Genomic DNA, 7,300 nt, shown 5'->3' with positions numbered 1-7,300 from the left:
GTGCCAATCTTGGAAATCCTGGTCCAAGATTGAAGCCCCATGAACCAGAACTGTCAGCGCCAAAGCAAGATAAGATGTTGCCCAGTTTCAAGTGGAGACCATATTCACCTTTCTTCTGCCTTTTTGTTCTAGTCAGGCCTTCAGCAAATTTGAGGATGCCCACCTGCTTTTTTGAGGGCCATTTTCTTTAGCCAGTCTACAGATTCAAATACTAATCCTTCCCAGAAACACCTTTACAGACACACTCTGAAATATTTTATCAGCTATATGGGTGTTCATTAGTTCTGTCAAGTTGACACATAAAACTATGACACCTTCTTTTTTATTTGTTACAACTTATATGATAGACCTTAAAATTACTAATATCAAATTGTCTTTTTTTTTTTTTGGTACCAGTGCAAGTCTCCTAAATGTTATAATCCAAGGGCATAACTCCCTAATAAGCATTAAGCTACACCTTGTTTTATTAATATTTACTAGTAATTTAATAATATGTTATTATTGCTAAATTAGGAGAAGGCAATGGCACCCCACTCCAGTACTTTTGCCTGGAAAATCCCATGGATGGAGGAGCCTGGTAGGCTGCAGTCCATGGGGTCGCGAAGAGTCAGACATGACTGAGAAACTTCATTTTCACTTTTCACTTTCATGCATTGGAGAAGGAAATGGCAACCCACTCCAGTGTTCTTGCCTGGAGAATCCCAGGGATAGGAAGCCTGGTGGGCTGCCATCTATGGGGTCACACAGAGTTGGACACAACTGAAGTGACTTAGCAGCAGCAGCATTGCTAAATTATTAATTTATTAATAAATTGAGTTTTGAGCTACTGCTTTTCTTGTGTTAGACTTTGTATATTGAAACAATCTTTCAGTTCAGTTCAGTTCAGTCACTCAGTTGTGTCTGACTCTTTGCGACCCTATGAACTGCAGCACACCAGGCCTCCCTGTCCATCACCAACTCCCGGAGTCCACCCAAACCCATGTCCCTTGAGTCGGTGATGCCATCCAACCATCTCATCCTCTGTCATGCCCTTCTCCTCCTGCCCTCAATCTTTCCCAGCATCAGGGTCTTTTCAAATGAGTCAACTGTCCGCATCAGGTGGCCAAGTACTGGAGTTTCAGCTTCAACATCAATCCTTTCAATGAACACCCAGGCCTGATCTCTTTTAGGATGGACTGGTTGGATCTCCTTGCAATCCAAGGGACTCTCAAGAGTCTTCCCCAACACCACAGTTCAAAAGCATCAATTCTTCAGTGCTCAGCTTTCTTTATAGCCCAACTCTCACATCCATACATGACCACTGGAAAAACCATAGCCTTGTTGACGGACCTTTGTTGACAAAGTAATGTCTCTGCTTTTTAATATGCTGTCTAGATTGGTCATAACTTTCCTTCCAAGGAGTAAGCGTCTTTTAATTTCATGGCTGCAATCACCATCTGCAGTGATTTTGGAGCCCCAACAAATCAAGTCAGCCACTGTTTCCACTGTTTTCCTATCTAATTGCCATGAAGTTATTGGACCGGATGCCATGATCTTCCTTTTCTGAATGTTGAGCTTTAAGCCAACTTTTTCACTCTCCTCTTTCATTTTCATCAAGAGACCCTTTAATTCTTCTTCACTTTCTGCCATAAGGGTGGTGTCATCTGTATATCTGAGGTGATTGGTATTTCCCCCCGGTAATCTTGATTCCAGCTTGTGCTTCTTCCAGCCCAGCATTTCTCATGATGTACTCTGCATACTAGTTAAATAAGTAGGGTGACAATATACAGTCTTGACATACTCCTTTTCCTATTTGGAACCAGTCTGTTGTTCCATGTCCAGTTCTAACTGTTGCTTCCCATAACTCCTTGAGAAGAATGTAATTTTTCTGACTAATTCATTAAAGTCTTGTTTCACTTGTTTGGATAAATGGATTTAGCATGGGGGAGATGCTAAATTAATTTCCATTTCATCTTTTCCTGAATTCTTGATATAGATAAATATACAGCTTGGGAAGAACAGATGGAAAATGCCTTTTTCCATTGCTGGGCAGAGGGGAATCTTAGAATTGTTTGGATAATACTTACATAGGACCAAACCACAAACATGAGAGTCATTATGAGGATTAATGCAGAACAGATGATAACCATCTTCTCCATGAACCATGTATCTGAGCATGTGATCTTCAGGACAGGTTTAGCATCACAGAAAAAGTGGTCAAGAGCACTAGAGTCACAGAATCCAGGCTCAGTTCCAAGCTAAATGGTGGGATCATGATCAACACAGTGGTCATCCAACAGCGGAAGATGAGTCTTTTGCAGACCCTTTGGTTCATGATGGTCATGTAATGCAGGGGTTTGCAGATGGCTACATAGCAACCGTAAGACATGGCAGCCAAGAGAAAAAAATTCTGTTATTCCAAACAGGTCTTTAAAAAATACTTGGCATACAAGCCTTATAGGTAATGGTCCTATCACCTGATGATATACTGTACAAGAATCTAGGAATGCAGGTAGAAGTGAATGAGACTTTTAAGTAGGGAAGATTTTGGAGGAAAAAGTACATTGCGGTTTTAAGGTGGGAATCGACCAATATGAGGATGAGGATGGCCAGGCTTCCAATTACACTCAACATGTAGATGATGAGTAGGAATATGAAAGTCAGAATCTGCAGCTGTGGGTCATCTGTCAGTCCCAGGAGGATGAACATGGTGACTGCTGTATGGTTTCTCATTCCTGGCTCCACACTTCCTCCCAAACTGTGTGGAAATCTGAGAGAGAAGAAACTCAGAAGAGGGGAAAATATTCTTTTGAGATGGATTTCTGGTGGCAAAACCAGTGAATTTTATGTTGTGCTCATAATGCATATTTCAAGATTTTAAATGTGATACTCACTGTTTTCACTCCTTCCCTGTCAGTCCTAAATTTCTTAGAGTAGCATACTATATTTCTTTTTTTTTCTCTCCCCTTTAGTTTGTTACCTGGTCTTATTATATGTGTGCCCTTAATACCTTTCTCATTTATTCCTTTTCTTCTCTCACTTACATTAATTCACTTAGGTTGCCTTATATCAGTGTTGAAATATTTCAGAAGAATATTGACATACTCAAAATATATATTTTGTGACCCCTATCCAGTCTTTTAAAACCAATACAATCAAAATTATTTTCAAGAAAACCCAGATATGATGAATAGATCCCAATGTTTTCTTGGAGGATGAAGCTTTTAAAGTGCTTATAAATGACCTTCTTTCCATGCTAGATCTTTTCTTGAACCACTTATATCATCTCTTATTTAGACAGAGCTAAACTTCAGCTTTAACCAAGAGTTGTGATGATAGAGCACACTCTTGGAATTTGTATTTCAAGTGTATGAAACTAAGATTAATGAAATATTTTTGATCAATATGCATTTTATTCTGTGGGCAGAATGCTTATTCATCCTCAGAGATTTTATTAAATCTCTTTAACAGAGGATAAGAGAACTGGAGAATAATTGTGAGATTTTAGTGGTTCTAAATAAGGTTGGGGGTTCTGTGCCAGCCTCCACAGATATTAACACAAGCAAAGAAGAAAACTTGACAGATATCTGGATTTCTTTCCCATATAGATATCTAAGTAGAATATCAATAGGCAATACTTAGCTGTTTCTTGAACACAGATTAAAAAAACTTGGAAAGCCTAATCACACTTTCCTGCTCTTAAGATTGACATGTGCATGTGCTAAGTCGCTTCAGTCATGTCCAGCTCTTTGTGACCCCGTTGACTGTAGCCTGCCAGGCTCCTCTGTCCATGGGATTCTCCAGGTAAGAATGCTGGAGTGGTTTGTCATTTTTTTCTCTAGGGGATCTTCCAGACCCAGGGACTGGATCAGCATTGCTTACATCTCCTGCATGAGGAGGCAGGTTCTTTACCACTAGCACCACCGGGGAAGCCCTAAGATTGACATCAATATATTAATAAATAAATGACTTTTTTCATTCCTAGCGAAGAATTGATGCTTTTGAATTGTGGTGTTGGAGAAGGCTCTTGAAAGTCTCTTGGACTGCAAGGAGATCCAACAGTCCATCCTAAGAGAGATCAGTCATGGGTGTTCATTGGAGGGACTGATGTTGAAGCTGAAATACCAGTACTTTGGCCACCTGATTCAAAGAGGTGACTCATTTGAAAAGACCCTGATGCTGGGAAAGAATGAAGGTGGGAGGAGAAGGGGGCAATTGAGGATGAGATGGTTGGATGTCATCACTGACTCAATGGAGATGAGTCTGAGTGAACTCCAGGAGTTGGTGATGGACAGGGAGGACTGGCATGCTGCGGCTCATGGAGCTGCAGAGTCGGACATGACTGAGTGACTGAACTGAACTGAACTGAACTGAAGCAGTGACATGGAGGTAAAGAATCTCAGATATCTCACAATTTTTCACAGTATGTCACAGGAATATGAAAATGTCTTGAAACTTACACAGAGAACAACTGAACTTGAAGAGGAAAATGCACAAGAGGAACAAGAGGCGTCACAGAGTGATGCATGCAAATAGGTAACTGAGAACCAGAAGATACGATGGATGTCTCTGTATCTAATGTATACAGGCATCCCTCTACTCCAATCACATCAAAGCTATAAATGCAGTAGAATTAATACAAATCTGGACAGAGAACAGCAACACAGATATACTGAGATAACGCCCTATAATGAATTTCAGTAACACATCCCCTGATTGCTCAGTCAGTTAAGAATCTCCCTGCAGTACAGGAAGGGCTTCCCTGGTGGCTCAGCTGGTAAACAATCTGCCTGCAGTGCAGGAGACCTGGGATCAATCCCTTTGTTGGGACGATCCTCTGGAGAAGGGAGTGAATACCCACTCCAGTATTCTTGCCTGGAGAATTCCATGGACTGTATTGTCCAGGCAGTCACAAAGAGTCGAACATGGCTGAGCGACTTTCACTTCACTTCACTTGCAGTACAGGAGAGGCAGGTTCATTCCCTGGGTCAGGAAATCCCCTGGAAAAGGAAATGGCAGCCCATTCCACCATTCTTGCATGGGAAATCTCATAGATGAAGAGTCTGGTGGGCTACAGGTATAGGGTTGCAAGAGTTGGACACAACTTAATGACTAAACCACCACCATGAAGCAAGAAAGAAATAGAAATTAAGTTTATTTATTTATTTGCAGAAGGGTTCACATTTATTGGTTCAAATACAGTATCTAACATTTCTTAAACAGGCATTTCACACTAATTGGTCACCTTTCCACAGGTACTCAATTCACAGAAAAGGGCCCATTCCTTGCCAGATGGTAGGGTGGGAGGTAGTAGAAGTCCCGGGTAGCAGAGTCTGCCAACTATCGCTTGGTCATGCAGGACTGATGGAGTCAGGTTGAAGGGCAGCCCTTGGCTGGCCCTTTGGGGACATGGGCTCAGAGACATCCTGTTTACTCGACTCCTGTACAGGACTGTGGGTAGAGGTGGGCCACAGGTAGGTCGCCCCGGGGGAGGCCCATGGATGCGCATGTCGCCAGAGCTCCTGAAGATGGTGTCATGGGAGGTGATGCTCCCTGTGCCTTTCATCATAAGAAGGAAATAGCCTCTTCAAGGGGGTGGCTGGTCCCTGGCTGTGCAGGCGGGAAGGACTCCCAGATATGGCCCAGATATTACAATGTAGCCACCAGCCCCTATCACAGGCCTGGGATGGCAACAGACAAAAACACACAACACCCCAGGGCAGGCAGGATTTCTTTCTCCCCAGAGACATGTAAACAGGGCAGGAGCTACAGTATTCTTTCCCCACAAGATTCCTCAGAGAGGAATAGACCAGGATGTCTGTCGCTCAAGAGGTAGTTTTTGTTTGGTTTGGTTTTTCTTTTTCATGGAAATCTGAGTCAACAACATTATCATCTAAGACATTTCAGAGAAAGAAAACAATGGTCACCAAAGGACAAAATCATCCTTTGACTGGCAGGGCTGGCTCCAGGATTTGAAAAACTAGCCTCCAACAGTAAGACAACTTTTTTCTTGGACTTGAAGCAAACTCTGGCCTGATTCATAGCTTCCCTTTAAGCCTGCAACTGATCCCTGTGCAGGTTGTAGCCCATTGAGGGGTGCAGGCCCAGAGAAGGGAGGCCAGATGTGGTACTGAATTAGGCAGAGAGAATGGGCATCATGTGAGTTGGTAGAGGCAGGATCATGGTGGCTCATCTTACAGGACAGCCTGAAGTCTTCAAGTTTCAAGGGAGCCCAGCTCTGGTCAAAGAGGAAGCCCCAGCATAGTCTATGGGGCCCCTGCCTCTGAGGAAACAGTCCAGGTCTGGCTCCTTAGACCAGAAAAGAAGCCATTGCTTGTGGTAGCCAGGAGAGGGGTTTCTGGGGACCCTGTAATTAAATACACATCCTGAGCTGTGGCCCTAGAAACCCTTGTCTCGAGGCTAACCAGTTTCCAGCACCTGGTGAAATGATTGCCATTTCTTACCCTGAGACACTGATAAAACATCACTTCACAGACACTGGACATAGATGCTTCAAGCTGAGGGAAAAGGGAGAAATGATCAAATGCAAAAGCAGAGGGGAGTGCAGGGGGACTCTCATGGAACAAGTTGGGGAAAATAAGAGTGGTAGGTTTTTTGTTTAATTTTTTTGTTTGTTTAACTTTTAAAAATCAGTAAAGAAAAATTTAAAGTTTAATAACAGGTTGGTCTAAAAAACTGTGTTGCTTAAAACAATTGCAGAATTTTAAAAAGCAACAACCAAGGAAGATATAGACTTGGAACCACTGCTCAACTTCCTACCCTGCTGGGAGGCCAGTCTTTTTACTTTGGCCAACCTTGGATATGGCCTAGATGTTGCCCATACTGGGTTTGTCTGTTTCCATCTGTCCCATTCCCCAGTAAACTGAGAACGAACAAACTAAAGTAGGAAATAGGCAGCAGAGCAAGGCAGCTAGCATAAAGCCCAGGGCTTTAAGGACCTGGTGACATACTGGCCACGGCAGGACTTCCTTCTGACAATGGGTGGCAGGTGGGAGGCAAGGTGCTGTGGAATGGGTGACTGTCACGATGCCATGGAGACCCCTCAGTTTACTCTACCCCTCCTCCTCTGGATCTGCTTTCCATCCCTGGAGGTTTGTCCATCTCACTATGCGTTGGGCCTGGGGGACTGGGTATAAGGTTTAATTTTTTAAATTTTTATAAATTGAGCTTGTGTAACTAATTTGTAGTAATTAAACTCAAAAAAAAAAAAAACAGGACTACCAAGTGGTGAACAGTCCTACTTCTGGACAGGTATCCAAAAGAATTGAAAGCAGGGTCTCAAAGAGATATTTGTACACCA

The 7,300-nt window shown here is 42.7% G+C and overlaps 1 pseudogene; it reads right to left on the bottom strand.

The window, feature by feature from the left end:
* Nucleotides 1,932-2,712, bottom strand: LOC102174815 (annotated as a pseudogene).

This window comes from Capra hircus, chromosome 5, assembly GCF_001704415.2.
Source record: "Capra hircus breed San Clemente chromosome 5, ASM170441v1, whole genome shotgun sequence".
In the NCBI taxonomy this organism is placed as follows: Eukaryota; Metazoa; Chordata; class Mammalia; order Artiodactyla; family Bovidae; genus Capra; species Capra hircus.
This window is presented reverse-complemented; position numbering and strand designations above follow the sequence as displayed.